At 39.1% G+C, this 21,092-nt stretch overlaps 1 protein-coding gene and 1 long non-coding RNA gene across 2 annotated transcripts in view; one reads left to right on the forward strand and one right to left on the reverse strand.

Moving 5' to 3' along the window:
- Window positions 1–222: 222 nt before the first annotated feature.
- LOC138951823 (uncharacterized) lies at window positions 223–5,302 on the reverse strand. Its single transcript, XR_011451226.1, has 2 exons — window positions 5,130–5,302; window positions 223–842 (listed from the first exon to the last, which is right to left on the reverse strand). It is a non-coding gene; the product is annotated as an uncharacterized lncRNA (long non-coding RNA).
- Window positions 5,303–5,668: 366 nt separating this feature from the next.
- LOC138951809 (BTB/POZ domain-containing protein 7-like) overlaps window positions 5,669–21,092 on the forward strand; it is a 31,975-nt gene continuing 16,551 nt past the window's right edge. The window contains exon 1 of the mRNA XM_070323359.1: window positions 5,669–5,779. The gene's annotated coding sequence lies outside the window, so the exon portion shown is untranslated. The remainder of the gene's footprint in view (window positions 5,780–21,092) is intronic.

Consider the following 21,092-nt stretch of genomic DNA (forward strand, 5'->3'; position numbering starts at 1 on the left):
GCTTGTTATAAATCACTGTAATGCTGCTTGTGAATGTGACCAACATGTTGAAAACAATTGCTACCAACATTTTTATGAGTTGATTTGTCAATGTGTGTGTGTGTGTGTGTGTGTATGCATAGAAAAAGAGAATTTCAGAGTGAGACGGAGGATAAAACAGTGTGACAGCAACAGAAAGTCAACGCAAACAAACAGACATATAATACAAAGCAAACGATTAAACAACGTGAAATGACTTTATCATCCAAAAAGCCACACTTCAAACATGTATTCAAGTCGGTAGTTCACAATGTTTGCATGCTCATTCTGCATAATTTAAGAATTCGGTTTTAATTTTAGTCCAACTTAAAGCAAAACATCGAAACTAAAACAAAAAGTAATAAAGATAGGTCCAGACATTGTGATGGTGTTACAGGAAACTTCAACTGAACTGTCCTTGGTCAAATTGCCTACTGCTCATGGACAGTTTTATTCTTCAAACAATATTTGCTCTCTCTATTCTTAGTCTTTATTAGTTAAAAGTCCAATTGATCATTTCTTATGCTTTGACAAAAAAGAACATTCACATCTTCCTGAAGAACAATGCTCTTTTTCCAATAAAAATGAAGTCATGAAGTCTGCATCGTCAGCTTGGACTGGAGTCCAAAGTCCACAAAGCTTTAGTCTAGCCACAGTCATCCATCTCTGGCACACAAATCACACTAAAGTTCATCATCCTAAAGTTCTACGGTTGTCTTCCATCACTAAGCTTTGCCGCCACGGTACCTCTCCAGGTTGGCCAGGATGTAGGCTGCAGGCGAGCACACACATGCAACCATGACCAGGCCAAGACCAGCTTTCTCCTGAAACATAATAATGCCATTTGTTTAGAAAGGATTTCGCTCACTCACACGTGCACATGCAAAAAAAGAAGTAAACTGTGAAGACTGCACCATTGTGGTGACTAATATCCTCTTCTACTGTGATGACTTACCATATTCACTCAAAATGTCAAATGAAAAGGCTGAAGTGGTAACTTAATATTTTTTAGATAATGCATCCTCAGTGCATGGGTGTGTGTGGGGTGTAACGTGTTTCAAGGGTGTTTTGTTGCAGAAGGTGAGCGGATTCAACAAGTCAAGTACAAGATTCACTGAGTCAGCGGTGCTTTTCTCAGCTGAGGCATTGGCCATCAGTCACAAAGCACTTTTTTTTTTATCTGACCATCCGATGGTTTTGAAATGTGACATGCAGCACTGGGGTCCTAAATTTTAATGAGCAATCTTATTCAGGGATGGCCAAATCTCAAAATTGTATCTCGCCAGTCGGGCAAGTAACTTCAAGAAAGTCACTAGCCCGCCAGAAATTTTGCTGGCCCGGTACATACCACACAACAAATTATAAGTGTTCAATTTCTTCATACAATTAAAACAGCGGTGACATGCACAGGTGCCTCATTTTTGTTTCACAAGAAGTAGAACATGGTGTTGATTTTGCAGATGAGAGAAGTTCCTGCATATATATTTTATATGGCTTTAGATTAATCAAAACTCGATAGTGCAACTAAAAGTTTTGCATTTGACCAGAATTTTTACTGGCCAGCTGGGCAAGCTGCCAGGCGGTTTCTACTAGCCCGGTGGATTTTGAACTTGGCCATCCCTGTTATTGTAGCCAGGACCAGTGGATACATTATTTTCAAACCAGCGCCAAACCAGTCTTGAAACAACACTGTGCGATGACAGACAAAATAGTTTAACTCAAATTACAAATTAGAAATGAACATTAATACTGTCACTATTTCACTGTCACAAGTTGCCAATCACCATGATACAGTCTACAGACTAACAGAGTGAGAGAAGCTAGTGTAGGACTTTTCATAATAAGAAGAGAGCACATAAACAATAAACTGTAAAAGTAAAACATCACCGGTTGGTGTGCACAGTGGTAAGAAATGACAAACTGGGCAGTATATGTACTTTGCGGTAATGTTGAACTTTAGTGTGTTAAATTCATAGCTTGTAAATGTAATTCAGAGACATTGAAGCCTCCAAATTTGTAGAACCTTTACTTGTAATCATAAGAAGTCATTTTAGATCCCTTTGAAGTCACGGAATGAACTCCGATGAACTGTACGGTTGCATTTCGTTTACATGCGTCAAACGACTCAAAGGAATTATCGGTACAGGCGGACAGGGTCAGGGGAGGCGACTCCGCCGTGTAAATGATGTCCCTTGGGTTATAACGTACACCATTTTCGTCGAGCAAACAACCAAATTAATTAATTATGCTTATTAAAGTTTGGAGCTCAATCCCTCAATTAATTTGACAAATGTTCTTTGGCTTGATTACACTTACAGGGACTTGTATCAAAAATTAGTAAAGAATGCCACTGTAGTAGTAGTAGTAGTAGTATATAGGGGCGGCTATATTTGTTAGCCGAAGGCCGCGAGGCCTTATTGGTGCCCCTTCTTTGTCAGATACTTTGCATGCCTAAATCCCTATTCTTTCAATGCTTTCAATCAAAGTCGTAAAAAAGGTTAAGAAATTTTGGAGAATTGTCCAAGAAGTTTTTGAAGGCGTCTACTGTGGGTGCGAATTTTATGTTAGCGGGTAGTGCATTCCAATTGTTAGCAACTCTTTGAGAAAACGAAAACTTGCGCTTGTTAGTCTTACAGTGTTGAACAAAGATTTTTCCGTGGCTGTTTCTGGTGTTGTCTGTCTGCTTGAATGTGAATATTTTGTGCATGTCAATGTCATCCACCCCATTTATAATTCTATATGTTTGTATTAGGTCACCCCTTGTCCTCCTTCCCTTCAGAGAGTGGAGGTCTAGGTATTTGAGTCTGTCCGCGTAAGACTTATCCCGGCACTCCTTTAGAATTTTAGTTGCTCGACGCTGCACCCTCTCAATTGTCTGAGACTGTCTCTTGAGGAATGGGCTCCACACCACATTTGCATATTCCACCAGTGGTCTCACAAAGGCTTTGTATAGCTTTAAGAAGGTGTCCTTGTCAAGAAATGAGAACGTTCGTTTGATAATTCCAATCCTCTGATTAGCTTTTGACACAACTCCTCGAATATGCGGGTCGAATGACAAATTGCTGTCGAAAACAACACCGATGTCCTTTTCCTCATCACATACATTTATTTTTTCAATAGCATCATTGACAGTCATCACGTAGTCATATTTGGGATTCTTTTTACCAGAATGCAGAACATTGCACTTTGAAACATTAAAAAATAATTTCCATTTATTTGTCCAATCCTGAAGTAAGTGTATGTCTTTTTGCATGACTGAACTGTTTGTTGCTTTATTGTACAGTTTTGTATCATCCGCAAAAATCTTCACTATACCACTAACCACATCTGGTAGGTCATTTATAAACACTGTAAATAGAACCGGCCCCAAAACGCTGCCCTGTGGAATTCCGCTGAGAACTGCTGCTTGGTTCGACGTTGCCTGTCCAACTCGTACCCTCTGGGACCGGCCACTCAGGAATGACCGAATCCAGGGAAGGACGCTGGAACTAAGCCCATACGATGCAAGCTTTAGGAGTAATCTCTCATGCGGCACAGTATCGAAGGCCTTCTTAAAGTCACAGTAAATTATATCTATGGCTTCACCTTCATCAACGAATTTTGTGAGGTCTTCCATGACCTCTATGAGTTGAGTGACACAAGAACGTCTTTTTCTAAAACCATGCTGACAGTCAGCATATAAATTATTGTCTGTGAGATAAGACACTATAGAATCCCGAACAAGAGACTCCAATACCTTGCATGTTACACAGGTTAAGCTTACTGGTCTGTAGTTACCTGGTTCTGACTTGGTACCCTTTTTGAAAATAGCGGTTACCTCCGCTGTTTTCCAATCACCTGGTATATTTCCAGATTCCAAAGATTTGTTGAACAGCAAGCATAATGGGATAGATAGTTCATCACACAACTCCTTAAGTACCTTTGATGGGATTAGATCAGGCCCTTGGGCTTTATTTTCATCCAACTCTTTCAGTTTCTTTTTAACTGCTAAGGGTGTCACTCTTATTTCAGATAAGGATGCCCCATCTGAATAGCAGCCTTCCGTCATAGTCGGGATGTCTGACACGTCCTCGCGTGTAAAAACGCTAGAAAAATACTCATTTAAGGTTTCTGCCTTACCCATATCGTCAACCACAAAAGATCCATCCACCTTTTTCAAAGTGCTTATACCTGTAGAAGTCTTCATTCTCTCCTGGACGTACTTCCAAAACATCTTAGGGTTTATCTTCCCTTCTTTTGCAATCTGTTTTTCGTATTCCTTACGGGATTTTTTCAGGTCTTTTGTACAAGTATTTCTTATCTTAATGTATCTTAGGTAGTCATGTCCGGACTTTGTGCATAAATATCTCTTATAAGCGCTATGCTTTTTCTTTATCTGCCTCATGGCTTTATTATCCAACCACTTAGGTTTCATATTTTTTTATGTGTTTTCTTTACCTTGGGAATACACTTTTCCATACCATCATGTAGCACGGTCTTCATGCAGCTCCAGGCCTCCTCCACGCCGAGTTCGGCCAGATTTGACCAGTCATGCTCCTTAACTATTCTTCTAAACTTACTGTAGTCACCTTTCTTAAGGTTATAGTTATATTTCGCCTCCTGATTTTCTTTTTGTTGCGCAATGTACAACTGAAAACTTAAAACATCATGGTCACTCTTGGCCACAGGGTCAAGGTGATCAACATCAGAAATTAAATTTTGTTCATTAAGCTATGAATTTAACACACTGAAGTTCAAGATTACCTACTTTGCTATTACTGTGTTAGACCTCAGTCTTCAACGTTTCATGAAGCCGACTCTTCAACTTTGTTCAAGTAGTTTGCTGTCTACACAGACTTCTCTCTTCACTGTGGCTGTGCATGATGTATGATTCTATGAACCATAGTCACTGACAACCTTATTTACCGTGACCGATTAGTGCTGCTTTAATTGTTAATTTCAGTCAGGCCCATTAGTGCATCTTTTCTGTCTGGTTTGGGAATCAACAATTTTGTTCTAGGCTCTCTTATGTTTGCAGTAGTAACGTACTAACGGTTGTAGAACAACCTGACCTTGACTGGTCATCCCGGCCCTTCTCCGATACGACTTTCACAGAAAAGTAAAACACTTACCCCCATCGAAACTTTGTTCTTGGGAGGTCCAGATATAACAGTGGCTCTTTGCTGCGCCACGGCTCTATTTATGACTTCCAAGCTCCTGAAAGCTCCTCTCAGTGGGGCTGACATTGTTGTGAACTTGCGGCGAAATTTGGATCACGTTCACAGAAGAAAAATAGCACTTCCGGTTTGCGATGGTCCGCACATAATTAGTTACGAGAGAAAAGATGCAAAGGAAAGGATTAGTAGACTAGTATGAATATTTGTTAAAAATAATAGTCATATTTTATTTAAATAAACGGTTCCATGTCTTTTGATTTCTTTCCACACAGGATATCTACCCAATCTGTGAGGAAATTAGGTTTAGCTGCCTCGCATTAAACTTGGCTTGAAAATCTGGACTCGTATCCAAATATTCTTCTTGATAAGTATTTCACACGCCTTTTTTTCGTGAATTATTTGCCATCAGAATTGACTGCAGTAACAAAATGTGCTTTAATTTTACATCTGAAACGTTTTGATACGTCTTAATTGATTTACTGTCATATATTAGAGAAATGGATAAGTGAACAAAACCTTCTACGATTCGTGTTTTTCAACATCAAGATGGAGTTCGCCAGGACGAAGCTCAACCTCCATTCAACCCTTCTTTGCATCAGTTGTAGGTAAGAAATGTTTCCTTTAAGCTCATTTGTGATCAGTTCAAGTGTATTATAAGTGTCTCTTGCAGTCTTTGGTCAGTTTGTTATCAAATGAAGTCGATCAGTGTTACTTGCGTGGGTAGCATTTGTTGATCATTATGACATTCTTCTACTAGTGCTAGTGCTATTGTGGTCGCTGTTGATCCAGAATGAAATGCCAGAACAGCTCATAATTTACGAGATGTGACTAACTGAATAATTGATTGTCTGGACGTTGTTGAAAATCGTAAACACCACTATAAGGAAGACATAAATTTACAGCGAATGTTGACTGAATGAATATTTTTGTGTGATGAAGACTGAAGTTCCACTTCCACTAGTTCCAGGGCACTCAATTACTGATTTTGTTAAGATTTAGAGCAAATGCTGAACTGCACTCAACAAGTCAAAAATAAACGGTTGACCAATCGATACTGCATATGTTGATGCTCAGTGCCCTTAAAACGGTTTTGTACCTTCACCTTGTCCTTTTGTGTGAAACCATGATATTGTCAAGCTAAGTTCCATTTCTCATCCATTAATTCCCATTAGTAGGAGTACTTACTACTAGTACTCACTATTAGCAAAGATCTTCTACTGCTTCGCTAAGATGCGTCACTCGGCCCGTTTTTGCTCGCTCGCCCCAGCGGCAGTGACACGCCCACTAGGAAGGTCAGGCTTGCTGCTGGCACTGAACAGTTACTAAACTTGTGTATAAACAACGGCCGACTGGTGCCTTTTGCGGTTTTATTAACTGCACAAACTTGTGTCCAATATGTTCTGAAAAGATTTGTTTCCGATTTTCAAAGAAGAAAAAAATGAAAGAGGGTAATTTATTTCTGCTTTTATATAAATAAGTATCTACCTTCAATCCTCATGTCAAGTGTGTGTGTGTGTGTGTGTGTGAGAGAGAAATAGAGAGAGAGAGAGAGAAATAGAGAGAGAGAGAAAGAGAAAGAAGAGATACAGAAAGAAGAGATACAGAAACAGAGAGAGAGACAGAAAGAGAGGGAGAGACAGAGAGTTAGAGAGAGATGATTTTGAAGCTCAATGATTTGACTGATTTGAATTGCCTCTGTTCGGAGTAGTCGCGTGAATATTTTTATCATCAGTTGTAAAAATAATATAAAGACCCATGAATGATAAAAATATGAATTGTCGCCGGGATGTGGAAGCATCTGTTTGTTCACTTGGCCACACAAAAAAGTTGCATGTTTCTGGTCACCCGACCCTACCTAGTTTTTTCCCGCCGACCCTAGACTTTTTTTTATTGCATTTGTTAAAAAAAAGCGTCAAAACGAAAGTAACAGCCGGCAGACGACACAAGGGGGATGACCCCGCATCCCTTTTCAGGGGTGTACCTTAACTTTTTTTGCTACCGGCCAGGGGGGCCTGTAAGTCAAAAATTGAACCGGGCCCCCCAAAATCCCAACCGGCCAGGATTTCTTACAACCGCCCCAGTGGCTCGTCGCGTGCTAACCACATACACAAAAGACGTACATTCATACTTATTATGCATACATGTGGATTTGCACTACTGATAACTACCACAAACACACACACAACTTGATGACTTAAATAAAAAAATTTAATATAATGATAATTAACCTTGTTTTAATAAAGAATTTATAATAAAAGCCGCCACAAAGAAACAAGAAATCAAAACAACATTCACACCTTGTCACACAATCACACACTAAACCTCACTAAAAGTTACCCCCTTTATGTACCCCCTACCACACAATTTACAAAGTAATTTACTATGGAACTTTACTTACCACATAAAGGTAAACACACACTTTAAACAAAAGAGTAAATCAGCAATTTTTACACCCCCGGTATAGGGGTGTGTATAGGTTTCACTCGATGTGTTTGTTTGTTTGTTTGTTTGTTTGTGTTCGCATATAGATCTCAAGAATGAACGGACCGATCGTCACCAAACTTGGTGAACAGGTTCTATACATTCCTGAGACGGTCCTTACAAAAATTGGGACCAGTCAAACACACGGTTAGGGAGTTATTGGTGGATTAAAATTATACAAGGACTTATAGAGGAACATCTTAATGGTCAAAGGGAAATAACCATTCTCACTCAGTCACTGCCACCAACTGAGAAGGTTATTTCCCTTTGACGGGGGTGTTTTTCCTACCTCGTAGGAATTTCTTGTTTAATTTAAATTATGTTTTTTGTTGTGTAAAACCAAGTATAAAAAGCTGACTACACATTTTTTTCGAAGTTGCTTTCTTGTTTTGTTTCTTTTTCTTTATGTGTGTGTTATTAATATTACTGTTAGATCAAGCAGAAGTATAAAAGTTGCATACCAGCCAAATTTACCACAGCTTAAGTCATAAATAATCAAAAGCATTATATTTCATTTCTATTTCCTAATGAAAACAAACAGATGTTCAGATTTCCTGATCCTAGAATTGTTTACAGGTCATCTTTATGCTTTTGATTCAGAAGAGTTGCAGTGTTGCACCCCTTATCCTATTGTTGAAGGTCTGTCTTTTCTTCTTTATCACATATATTGGATCGTTTTGTTGTTGTTACTTCCTTAGTTGAACTTGAAGGGAAATAATTGACAGCAATAGTACTGTCACTACTTGTACTAAGTTGGTCAGCAAAGCTGGTGTTAACATATTTTAGAAAACGGTTTTAATGAGTATTCCTGCAGTCAATGACCTATACATTTCCCAGAAACTGGATCAGTGGTACATAGCAGGCACATCAAAGGAAAACTACAGAGGGGGAATATGTTTGCTCTGGATGGGCGGTCAGATCAAAAGCAGATGCATTGTAAAAGCTGGTTAGCCTTGAGACCTGGGTCAATGACCGGTACTTGCAATCTGAACACAGTTGCCTGTCCAGACACTGACCTTCTTACCCGGGGTCAATGACCGAGTTTTTATCTGAGAGGAAACTGTTTTACAACATGTGAAAGTCTCTGAAGGATTGGTCAGCGCAGGATAAGATAAGAGAGGGGGGGGGGGGGGGGTGGTAGCTGTTTTGACTGCTGATGCAATCGCCAGCGGCTCGTGGCATTGGAGGGGTGATGACACGGTCAAGTGAGGGGAGGGGGTTAGCTGTCTAGCCAATGTGTCTGGCCTCCGGGGGGCGATTTCAGAGGAATTTCGAACCGCCCCACGCGATTTGAACCCGCCGGGGGAGATCGGGCGATGCCAATATTCAGCCCTGCCTTTTGTCTCATTCCCAGACCCAGAGGTCTGGGTTATGCGGAGGCATTTGCCTGTGTGAATGGTGACATTCCGGAACTAATTTTCGGCAAACTTAGTTGTTTGCAGCAATGTATTTCAATTTTTTTTTCATTCTTTCTTGAAAGTGTTACAGCATGATGCAAAATTACACTATAATAGGTTATATAATAAAAATAAAAAACTATCTCAGATCTCACACGCTAAAAATATGACCAAAAACAGTTAACGACATCAATCGCTTCCGGTGGTCGTGGTGCACCCTTGGCAAAAGCATTGAAGGTGTAAGGAAAGTAACTCGCTTCAACGCCATGCGATAGGGCACACAACGGTTCTTTCCCTTCGTTTATGAATACAATTCTGACAACCACGTGCTTTCTACGGTCATTCCTTTAAAGGGTTTGTATTATGCTAAACAAGCATTCCTATTTTCATAATAATCAGATGAAGCAATATACAAACTATTCCGATTTATACTCATCGTACTATTCGTCAGTACACAGTAGACATGAAACTACCAGATGAGCACTGTTATTATTTCCTGCCCATGTAAATTCAGGATAAAGACAGAAAGGTAGCAAAGCTAAATCACTGATTGTGACTGGAAATTACAGCCAGATTTTTTATTTTATTTTTGTCCAATGATATTTCGTAAACGATTTCACAGTGATGCCATTGACCAGAAGATACGTGCATTTTTCGTTGAGGCCAGTTTGGACATATGTATCACATGTCACAGTTATGTTGCCAAGATATTTTTTGAAAGCAAATTGGCCAAAAAGGCTATTAAATTTGTTTAAACTTTTCGAGAGTACTTAATTGGCATCACATTTCCAACACCATGAAAAAATGTATGACAATTCTGTAGAAATGAATGGAAGAAAGTTCTAGCATTTTGTCATCTGCCAGAGCCAAACAAAGTGGCCATTTATATTACAGTGTATCATCTGGTACACTGAAGCTAGAACGTCGGAATCTATCGAGACAGCTTGCAACCGCTTTTGTGACAAATCGTAGGATTTTGAATGAATGTGCCAGAGACATTATGTTGAGGGCCCCAAAGGGGGGGTATCTTCACGATCACGGGAAGGGACATTTTAGCTTTCACGATCACAGTTACCTTGATTTTTGTTTTCACGATCACGAACACCTTGACGAATAGAGGATCATAGAGTGATACAGCTGTGAAAAATGTACGTTGAAAATAAAATGCTTTGCAATAATTCCCATCACGATCACGAAAACAAATGACGATCACGATCACGAGACTTGATTTTTTTGTCATCACGGATCACGGGCAAAGTCCCATCACGATCACAGAAATGGAAATTTCGGCAATCACGGTCACAGAAAGGGAAACAAACGCCAATCACGATCACGATTTTAAACCCTTTGGGGCCCTCTATGTTGTGTGATTGTGAAATGATACAATTAGTTAGCCGCCAAACTTCGGCAAGGATTCTTAATAAATGTGCTAGAAACAGTTTTGTTTTTGGAAAGACATTGTTAAAGAAAAAGAAGACAATTACAGTAATGCAATATTTATTGTGAAAACCAACGATTGTACAAAGAACATGTGAGGCAACATTATGTCTATGATGATGTGAAGAAAATTAGTTATGATTTATACTATTATTATTTAGACTTGTGACTGAATAGCAAAAGGCGAAGTGTATGTTTTGTGGTGTGAATTGAAACAAAATGAAAAGTGTAAATATCTGGGAAATTGTGGTTTAAAGACTTCGTTATTTCTTGATTGTTATTTACTATTATATTGAAGTGAATAGCAAAACGCTGTATTTGAAATTAGCATGGGATTTATATATTTTTTTTTAACTCTCCAAGGACGGATAACTCCTATATGGTTTAGGCAAATGAGGCTAATTAGTATGGAAGAAACACTCATTTTTGCCCCTTGGGGCATTCAAGGCAACAAACAGCCACATACATCTGATTTATAATTTAGTGAGACATAAAAAGCTGTATGATAATTTTGTAGTGATTGAAAAAAAAGGATACGTTTGAGATTGTTGGCAGGGGTGAGCAAAAGTGTAACCGACTCAGCGCAGAGATGATCGAAGAAATTGCTTCGTAGTCTATCAGTGTTGTGACGAGCGTTGGCTAATGGTAACGAGTACATATGTGTGTAGTTGTGGTGTGTGTGTGTTTGCGCGTTGGTTTGGATTATGGGTGTAATTTGTAAAACAGATGTGACAGTAATAATGGAGTTCACATCAATGGAAAAATTGCGCTAATGTCCAGTGAAACGTTTAGCTTTACTGTACCAATTGACACTAACGCAATTTTTCCACGTTGATTAACGTCAGCATGCGTAACAATCATTACTACATGTATCAAACTATATTTTACTGTTTCTCAAACCCACTGTCTTTAACATTTGTTTACAGTTTCACTTGCCAATAACTTGCTGCTGATGATATCTGAATCATGTTGCTGATGATATCTGAATCATGTTCAATTAACATTAACAATGTATAATTATGCCAATTATGTTTTTCACTAATGCACCAAAACTCCATTTTCTAGACTTCTTTTTACAATCCAAGCAGTTGCTATTTTCCTAACTCAAACATTTCTCGATCAATCCAAACTATTTTTAAGCTGTGTAACATAACACATTTTCTTTCCCATTTTTTTTTCTATCTCGTCATTTGTTGTTGACAAATAAATATAATTATTTCATAACTCAAACATTTCTCGGTCAATCCAAACTATTTTTAAGCTGTGAGTGTGACATAAAACAATGTACATATCGTCGTCGCCATGGCAAAATTGCGCTAATGTCAAGTGAAATGTTGTTTACCTTTACTGTACCAATTGACACTAACGCAATTTTCCCATGTTGACGACAATATTTTATTTAAAAGTGATTTCAGGATTTTGTTTACATAACACATTTTCTTTCCCATTTTTAATTTTTCTATCTCGTCATTTGTTGTTGACAAATAAATATAATAAAACAAACAATGTGCGAAGGTGTGTGTGTAATATTTGTAATGTGATTACTCTGCTGTGAAACCCAACTCCTGTGATATGAGAGGGTAAATTTACATAGTGCAATATCATATTTGATTGTGATAGTCTTAAAGACGTTTTTTTTACCTTTTAGATATTATCTGTAAAATTACTCAATTTTAAGATGACAAGGACAGCACTTTAGGTTAGTGTTATTGGAAATATGCTGTGTGCTTGTGATCGTGAGCCTATGTTTTATGTTTTATGTGTGTCCTATACAATTGTTGTTATAATCGTTTACAGGCAGGCAGGGTGTGCCGAAGAAAAAATTCCATTAGTGTAATATTGTAATGGACAATAAAGTGCTGTTATTGTTATTGTTATTATTATTGTTCATAACTCAAACATTTCTCGATCAAACCAAACTATTTTTAAGCTGTGGGTGTGACATAAAACAATCTACATATCGTCGTCGGCATGGAAAAATTTCGCTTGCATAATATTGATCGGGAACAAAACAAGATTTTTTCCTTCGTTATTTGACCATTTCACTATTTCACGCTAGCACTCGGACAAGTGTCACACACAAACACCCTGCCATGACTGTTTTTTGAAGAAACCACTTTGACCATTCACCTAAAAATTACATGAAGGAACGTCTGGGAACCTGCTGATTTGAATCAGCAAATTTTCTTGTTTGTTTTGTAATGTGTCTTTCTCTTTGTATAGTAAGTCCAGTCTCTGCGTCACTGTATAGTTATTTTCTACCCTGACCAAAAAAAAAATACAAAAAAAAATTCCCTACCTACCTACCCTATTTTTTGTAGCCATGTTACCAGAAACATACAACTTATTTTTTTGTGTGCCCTATCAAAAAGGTCTTAGCCAGTCATGAGTTGGTTCAGATCAGAAGTTAAAACAAACCTATTATAAGCTATCTTTGTTTGATTTACTATTTCCTTTCCATATATTTGCTGGCTCAAATAGTAGGTGTCGACAAAAATTTAGTTTCTAGCAAAGCAGTTTCATTGCAATGAGTGAATGCCGCCGGAGAGATAGGTGAAAATAAATGTTTCCTTGTTTATGGAAGATGTGTGACTTCTCTTTTCTCACTCTCAGGCTGCAGGGTTCTAATACCGAAAATATTCTACTGCTACATATCTTTGCTAACACCCAACAGACATGTTATTGAAACTGTACCTCGCATTTAGAAATAATGCCAGCGAAAGACTGTAAATAAATAGTCAGCGCGCATAGCTGTCCAGCGGCCGCACCTATCCAGAAGCTCACATTTGCTATGAGAGCCTCGCGTGGCAAACACTCGATTCTGAAAGGCCGCTAAGAAAGAGTGAGGCATCTTAGCGAAGCAGTAGAAGATCTTTACTATTACAGTATTAGTAGTTCAGTAAAACTTCCCACTAACGACCTTGAAAATGTCCACACAAATTGGTTATAAAAAGAGGAGTCTTTCTTGGGAATCTGAGGGTAGAGTTTGCATGATCACACACAGGGGAGGTCCCGCAGTGGGGCACTGCGGTTCTGAAATTAAAGGCCCCTCCTGTTTTTGGAACCGCAGGAGCTTTCTAATGGTTTGCTGTTAGATAGATTTTTGGTTCCTCTTTCCTGTCATTCTCTCTTTTTCTTCATGAATTCTTTTCTTTTTTCTGCCTTCTTGCTCATTCACCTGTATTTTTTCCAAAAATCTCTTCTCTTGCCGCTTGTCTCGCGATTCATGTATAGTTTAATCTGTTAGTGTTCTGATGTAAGTCCAGCAGTAGATAGGTTAAGCCTATTTTAACATACTGGAAACTGGTAATCTTCCAGTAGGTATTAATTTAGTTTTACTAAAGCCTGCTGGGACACAAGTAATGGGTTAGTGCATTTGTAAACAGGAATCGCTTGACAAGTGGCCCCCTTCATCCCCCCCTTCCTCGTCCTGATATGGCTCTGCGTAGTCGGCTGGACGTTAAGCAACAAATAAACAAACAAACAAACACAGGGGAGGCAACTTCTTGTTGAATTTTTTTTGTCAGTGTCACAGCTTTCTCTACTTTCTCACCTGTTACTAATAGAATTGTCATTGAATATATTGATTAAATTTGGGGTTTTCCCGCACCTTCCAGACTTTTTTTTGCAAATCCGATCGTGGTTTCTTTCATCCTGACCATTGTTGCTTCTCTCTATGACTTACTCTAGCTAGTACTGCTACTGTTGTTTAGTGTTGTTTTGTTGGAGTCGCCAGCTTTACACGTCAACGATTTAAAATTAAATTGAACTAACACAGAGCGCTTTGACAGACACCTCACAAACTCTAGTCAAGAGAAGTGTTTAAAATGTTTATTCAGGATAATTCATTAATTAACCAAGTTGGCGAGCACACAACCATAGAATACATACAAAAGGAATGATGAGGACAGCCGCAGGCCACTAGATTTGCAGGCACTTACTGATTGCTTACCACCACACCTGGATCATGATGGTCTGCGTGACTAAACAGGGGGGTGTGTGCTTGATAATAACGAACTTTGACACTCACTGGTTCAAAGATTAAAGTCGTTATTGACCCTTTCTTGGTAGGTCGGTCGTCTGTAGTGAAAAAGTAGGGTGTCGCCATTTGGTTAGTTACAGTGTAAAAGGCATGCGTGCCCAGAAAAGTGGTCGGCAAATGGAGGGAGTCATTTTTAGGAGGGGTCGTTGTGGGAGGACTCCACTGTAGTAGGGACGAAGGAGGGGCGCGTGTGCCAGGTAATAACGAATTTTGACACTCACTGGTAAAAAGATCAAAGTCATTATTGACGAAAAAGGAGGGTGTCGCCATTCGGTTAGTCAATCAATCAATCAATCAATCAATGAGTCTTATATCGCGCATATTCCGTGGGTACAGTTCTAGGCGCTCTAAGTGCAGTGATGCCGTGTGAGATGAAATTTTATACGGCCAGTAGATTGCAGCCATTTCGGCGCATATTTACCTTTCACGGCCTATTATTCCAAGTCACACGGGTATAGGTAGACAATTATTAACTGTGCCTAAGCAATTTTGCCAGGAAAGACCCTTTTGTCAATCGTGGGATCTTTAACGTGCACACCCAATGTAGTGTACACGGGGGGAGGTTCGGACACCGAAGAGAGTCTGCACACAAAGTTGACTCTGTGAAATAAATTTCCGCCGAACCTGGGATCGAACTCACGCTGACAGCGGCCAACTGAATACAAATCCAGCGCGCTACCAACTGAGCTATATAGTTACAGTGTAAAGGCATGCATGCCCAGAAAAGTAGTCGACATACCTGGGGGGGGGGTTAGGATTGAAGATTTATTGTAGGTCAGTCATCAATTGCATGCTCAAAATCGTTTTCTCAATGTCAGTCATGATAAATATACAGCGATTCAATACCGTACTTAGTCGAGTATTAAATCAATGATTTGGTGCACGTTTAACAATATCCGTCATTGTGTTCCATGAAGGTGCAACTCTGTTAGAAAAACAGTGTTTTCTAATGTGAGTTTGACTATTCGATAAAGATCTTAGTATCAGTGATTTTTCTTGTATCAGTGGTAGATTTATTTTTTTAAATTAAAAAAAAAATTCAACTGTGACATCGTCGATTGATACCATGAAAAGTATGTCTGTTTTAAGTCACCTCTTAACTTGTTGATATTACCTTTTATTATTAAGAGTCAGGAGATTTGGTGCACGCAGCTTGTCGACATTTATGTCATGTTTTTTAAAACGGTAATCATTTTCGAGGTCAACCTTTGCACCCTTTCTAGGGCTGCTGGTTGTGGCTTCAAACACGGGTGCCAGATGACGTTGGCGTACGCTATCTAACAAATGCTCAATACAATTTTAAAAACGTTTCTTTGTCATTAGCAAGAATTGAAGGCAGGAAGTAGTAGTAGCACATGTATACAAGAAATAAATGATTTATCCCATCCTCCTTAGCAAAATGATGATTGTATGACTTTAAATTGGTGCTGGTGGTAACCACCGCTAGGGAGCCTGCTAGTGCTAGCTTATTATTTTCAAAGAAACGTGTACTGTAAGGCATAGTACGCAGTGATGTAGAAACAATGCACCTTGGGGCAGTATTTGGCATGTGTACTAACTTTCACATTTGGAACAACCTTCTCAGAAAGAGTTATTTTTATTGATTGCCAGAGATGCAATAATCACAAAACAATAGCAGGAGCGAACAAGAAGAAGACAGAACAATAGCTGGGTATTTATTTTGCCTGAAAGGGAAAGCCAAGGGTAGGCAAGGATTATTAATATTATAAGTATTTGTCGGTCTGTCCACATAAAACTATTAAAAGACTGCTGGGTCGAAGATTAGTGAACGTAACGTTTTGTTTTGTCATAAATTAAACTTTCCAATAATATACCTTTTTGAGTCACTTGAGAAAAAGTGACTCTATGTAATCGGTCAGTGTTAGTCTGTCCGGCCGGCCGGCCGGCCGTCCGGCCGGCCGGCCGGCCGGCCGTAGACACCACCTTAACGTTGGACTTTTCTCGGAAACTATCAAAGCGATCGGGCTCATATTTTGTTTAGTCGTGACCTCCAATGACCTCTACACTTTAACGATGGTTTCGTTGACCTTTGACCTTTTTCAAGGTCACAGGTCAGCGTCAAAGGAAAAATTAGACATTTTATATCTTTGACAAAGTTCATCGGATGTGATTGAAACTTTGTAGGATTATTCTTTACATCAAAGTATTTACATCTGTAGCCTTTTACGAACGTTATCAGAAAAACAAGGGAGATAACTAGCCTTTTCTGTTCGGCAACACACAACTTAACGTTGGGCTTTTCTCGGAAACTATAAAAGTGACCGGGCTCAAATTTTATGTGAACGTGACTCATTGTGTTGTGAATAACAATTTCTTCCTGTCCATCTGATGCCTCATATATAAATATTCAGAACTGCGAAAGTGACTCGATCGAGCGTTTGCTCTTCTTGTTGTTTGTTTTTATTGTGAAGTTTGGAACGTTAGCAGTTTATTTATTTTGGGATTTCATTCAATTTCAAGTAACAAAAATTAAAACAACTGCATGCAACAAAATGATTTTTCTGTGTGCTCAGCATGTTCAATTTTAAAATGTAGGGTGTGAATCCGTACCTTGTGTGATGTGTGAGGGGGGGTTCTGGGAGCCAATTTATGGCATTTTAGGGAAAGGTTGAGCACCGAGGATTTAGGGCATCAGCGTTCATCAGCAAGGAACAGCTGTTTCACAAAGTCAGATGTCTGCCACTATCATCTTCTTCAGTCATCTGAAAGATTGTGCAATCTCAGTGCATTTTAAAGGTACATTCCTTCTTGTGTAAGTCACTAAGTGATCCACAAAGATTTGTTCAGATTTCATCATGAGATAAGACTAAGACAGTAACTTGAGTAAGAGCAACCTTCAACTGAAACATATGCCAAAAATGAACAGGCTGTCGGCTTTCTTTGCAGTGTGGGAGTTTTTCTGTTGCATTACTATTATATCTATTATATTACTGTTATATTACTACAATATGTCAATAAGTGACACCTTTGTCAATCTGCTAGATTGATTCAACAAAACATTTTTTTGTTGTACACAGTCATGTGCCCAAGTGAAGAGATTGCTCTGAGTCTTAATCCTATTCCAAGTGAAGAGATGCTCTGAGTCTTAATCCTATTCCAAGTGAAGAGATGCTCTGAGTCTTAATCCTATTCCAAGTGAAAGCACAGACAGATCTGTGATGATGATGATGATTGTGTGTGCAGGAAGGACTGTGTCTTTAAACACATCATGGTACAGTGGAACCCCACTGTACCACTTACCCTCTTTTCAGACCTTTTTTTCCTTCAGATTTTCTGTTCATTATTTTTGTCAATTTACCTCCATTTTAAGACTCCCTCGTTTTGGAGACCTGGTTTTCACTGCTTATATTTTTTTTAGGTCTTAAAATGGGGGTTCCACTGTATGTTTTTTTAGGTCTTGAATTGGGGGTTCCACTGTATACTTTATACAGAAATCACTACACTACATTTAAAAACCTTGCTATCATAAATCTTCACACCGACCAGCATCACCTACCACTACACCTACAAGAAGAACGTTTTTCCTCCTCCCTCTCTCTCAGTCTCAACTGCCCCTTTCTCTTCTCCATCCCCTTCCCCCTGTGGTTCCCCCTGTGGCCTGTGCCCAGTATAGTTGTTTCTGACAAGCTGGCATGCCAGCAATGCAGGAGCTGTCTTCAGCTCAGTGCCTCTCCATATTCACTGCATAGAAGATCTTTGGCCATTGCACTCTGGTTCAGTGTTTGCATGTACATACCTACCTAGCCCCCACTATGTGGTCTGTTCTTAGTCCATAAATGTAGGGTAGGGTAGTCCTTGAGTCTGAGTCTGGAGATATGCGCGCGATATAAGACTTCATATATATATAACTTCACATCTTTTCTTCTTCACACATGCTTCATGCAGGTGAAGGGGGTATAGCTTTATCAGTGTATTATCATCTCAGATATTTCCATTGACCCACTAACAAATGGTGTACAGTTGACTTACTTCAATTCAGTAATTGATGAGATGTTGAGAGTAAATAAGGTAATTTAGTAACTGTGGTGTTATTGAGTTTAGTTGTGAGAGTACCCTTGCATTTCTTTTTCCTCCTACCCCCTCACCCTCCACACACATAAACACACACACACACACACATAAACACACACACACACACACATCCTTTTGCCCTCTGTTGTTGAGAAAATCAGGAATGGTGGTAACGAAAGTTTGTGTGCATTGGTGTGTCCTGAGTAGAAACTGAGGACAAGGACTTGGTATCAATGATAATTATGGTCAGTTTGTATGTTGTGGTTCAAATGCATGATAATTGATATGATGAGCTAATTATTTGTGTTCTGTTTGACCAACATGCAGACTTTCCGCCCTTGGATGGTTAGCATTTGTTTACTGTTCTTTTTGGTTTGAACGGTAGTGCAGAAGTTCCATGTAATTGTGAACATGAGTTTGAAAAATTCTTCTTCCTCTGTGCACTACACAGGACACCAGACCCTTAAAAAGACAGACAGTCATTTGTACCCTATAGGCTATACTATTTACTAGACAACCAGAAAGACAAACAACGTTTGTGCCCTTTAGTAGACACAGTTTAAAAAAAAAACTAACTTATGTGCCAATACTAAGACACCAAGTCTGAAACTGAATGAAGGAACTTTTCTAAAGGCTGAGCTATGGAGCACATACATATACAGACCCTATTCAGAAAAAAACCCCAGAGTATGCATTGGGCCCCCTATGGGGTCCTGGCAGCCATAAATAATCTGGTCCTGATCTCCCTGAGTTTGGGTTGTTTAGTCTCTCATCACCTTCTCCCTGTCTGCTTCCAGTTTCTCTTTATTACCTTGGCTTTGGGGGGCCTTTGCTTTCCCTCCATAAAGTCAACAGCACCAACTGGGCCTGTTTTGCTGTCATTGGTGATGGTGTTGTATGGGTGTGGGGTGTTATAGGTCTGAGAAAAGGGGGTAAGGGTGATTTTTTTTTTAGCGGGGAGGGGGGTAAATGCCAAATGGACTGCTGCTTCTTGTTTTAAATGTTTTTTGTTTGTCTTTTCTTGGTCTATTAATTGTGGTAATGCATTGAGGGTGAGTTGAAAGTAAAATGGCTGTCAATACAGAGCATATCTTACAGTTCGTAAATTCCATCAAATGGGAAAAAAATATGTGCACTTATAACTGTTGTACTGAGAAAGTTCACTGACAATATTGGCTTTCTATTTCGGGGGGGGGGGGGGGGTGTGGGGGTGTGGTCTGGTCTAAGCAATTTTTAATTTCTTGGTGTAATTGACAGCTCTAAAGTCTAAGAAAAAGTACAGAATAAGGCTCATTTTTTGTATGCTTAAAAAAGTTTAAAGGGGTAAGCTGAGAAGATCAAGTGAGAATATCAAGAAACAAAAGCATGTGCACACACAGGACTATGCACACAAATCAAAAACACAAACAATTCACCACAAGGACAGAAACTTTAAAGGACACAAAATCTGTTTTTACACTGAATCTGAAAGGCCAACAATAACACCGCCAGTAGCAAGTGGAAAGTCGGTCACAGCAGTAACATAATAACCTGATGTATGATACAGTGTGTTTTTAACTTGTCCAAGTACTGTAGTGTTTAGATGTGGGCTGCTTTTAGTTTATTTGTACTATCCCTTTTACACAGAAGTGCACTGGAGTATGTTCAGCATGTCATACTTTGCAAAGGAAATGACAAACTCTTGGCACATAAGAGATCACTGAAGCGTGTAGGCAAGCTGCTGTGGTAGTTTTTAAGCCTGTTTATTCTCGTGGAATGGTTTTGAAATGAAACTCGTGGTATTATAAGGGTGGAGTACTGTTAGCACATAGAAACCAGGCGGAAAGTTGAAGCAAGGGTGAGATAGAATGGTAAGGACAACTTTCTGGCTGTTTATTAATCACTTACGGCACAGCAGGATATTTGCTGCTGCCTGTTTGAAAAATGAAGACTCGTGTTTGAAAAATGAAGACGCTTAAAAGCAGGTGCAGTTACAAGCGCGGGGGGGGGGGGGGGGGGGGGGGGGGAATGTGGGTTATGTAGGGCTGAATATTTCACTTGTGTTTACACTTGCGCGTATTATGACTGAAGCATGGAATGGATAAAAGGGGTGAGTTTTGATGTGACGATAAAAAAAAATAATTTCTTCTATTTTCTCACCTTCATACCTGTTAGTGTTACTTCATTATTAATATTTCACTTGTGATCTTGTGGCATTATTTTTAAACATTCATTGTTATTCCAATTTTCCATGGTTCATGTATTTGATGTAATATGACAGGCTGCTGATTTCATGGTATTTTTAGAATTATGTAATATAAAATACTGGAAATGTTTGGCTAATGCGATCCCAGAGTGCTTGAAATTTCATCAGCTGGCTCTGGTGGCAGTGCCTCATATTTGATAAAACATAGAACATGATATTTCACTCTGCTTACAATTACATAATAGTTAATAGTTAAGCTTTACGATATTTCACACTAATACCTGTAGTGGAACTTAAATTCACCTCCCTTTTAGTTTTAAGACCTGATTTCTCACATTGTTTAA

Source organism: Littorina saxatilis, linkage group LG17 (genome assembly GCF_037325665.1).
Source record: "Littorina saxatilis isolate snail1 linkage group LG17, US_GU_Lsax_2.0, whole genome shotgun sequence".
NCBI classification, from domain to species: Eukaryota; Metazoa; Mollusca; class Gastropoda; order Littorinimorpha; family Littorinidae; genus Littorina; species Littorina saxatilis.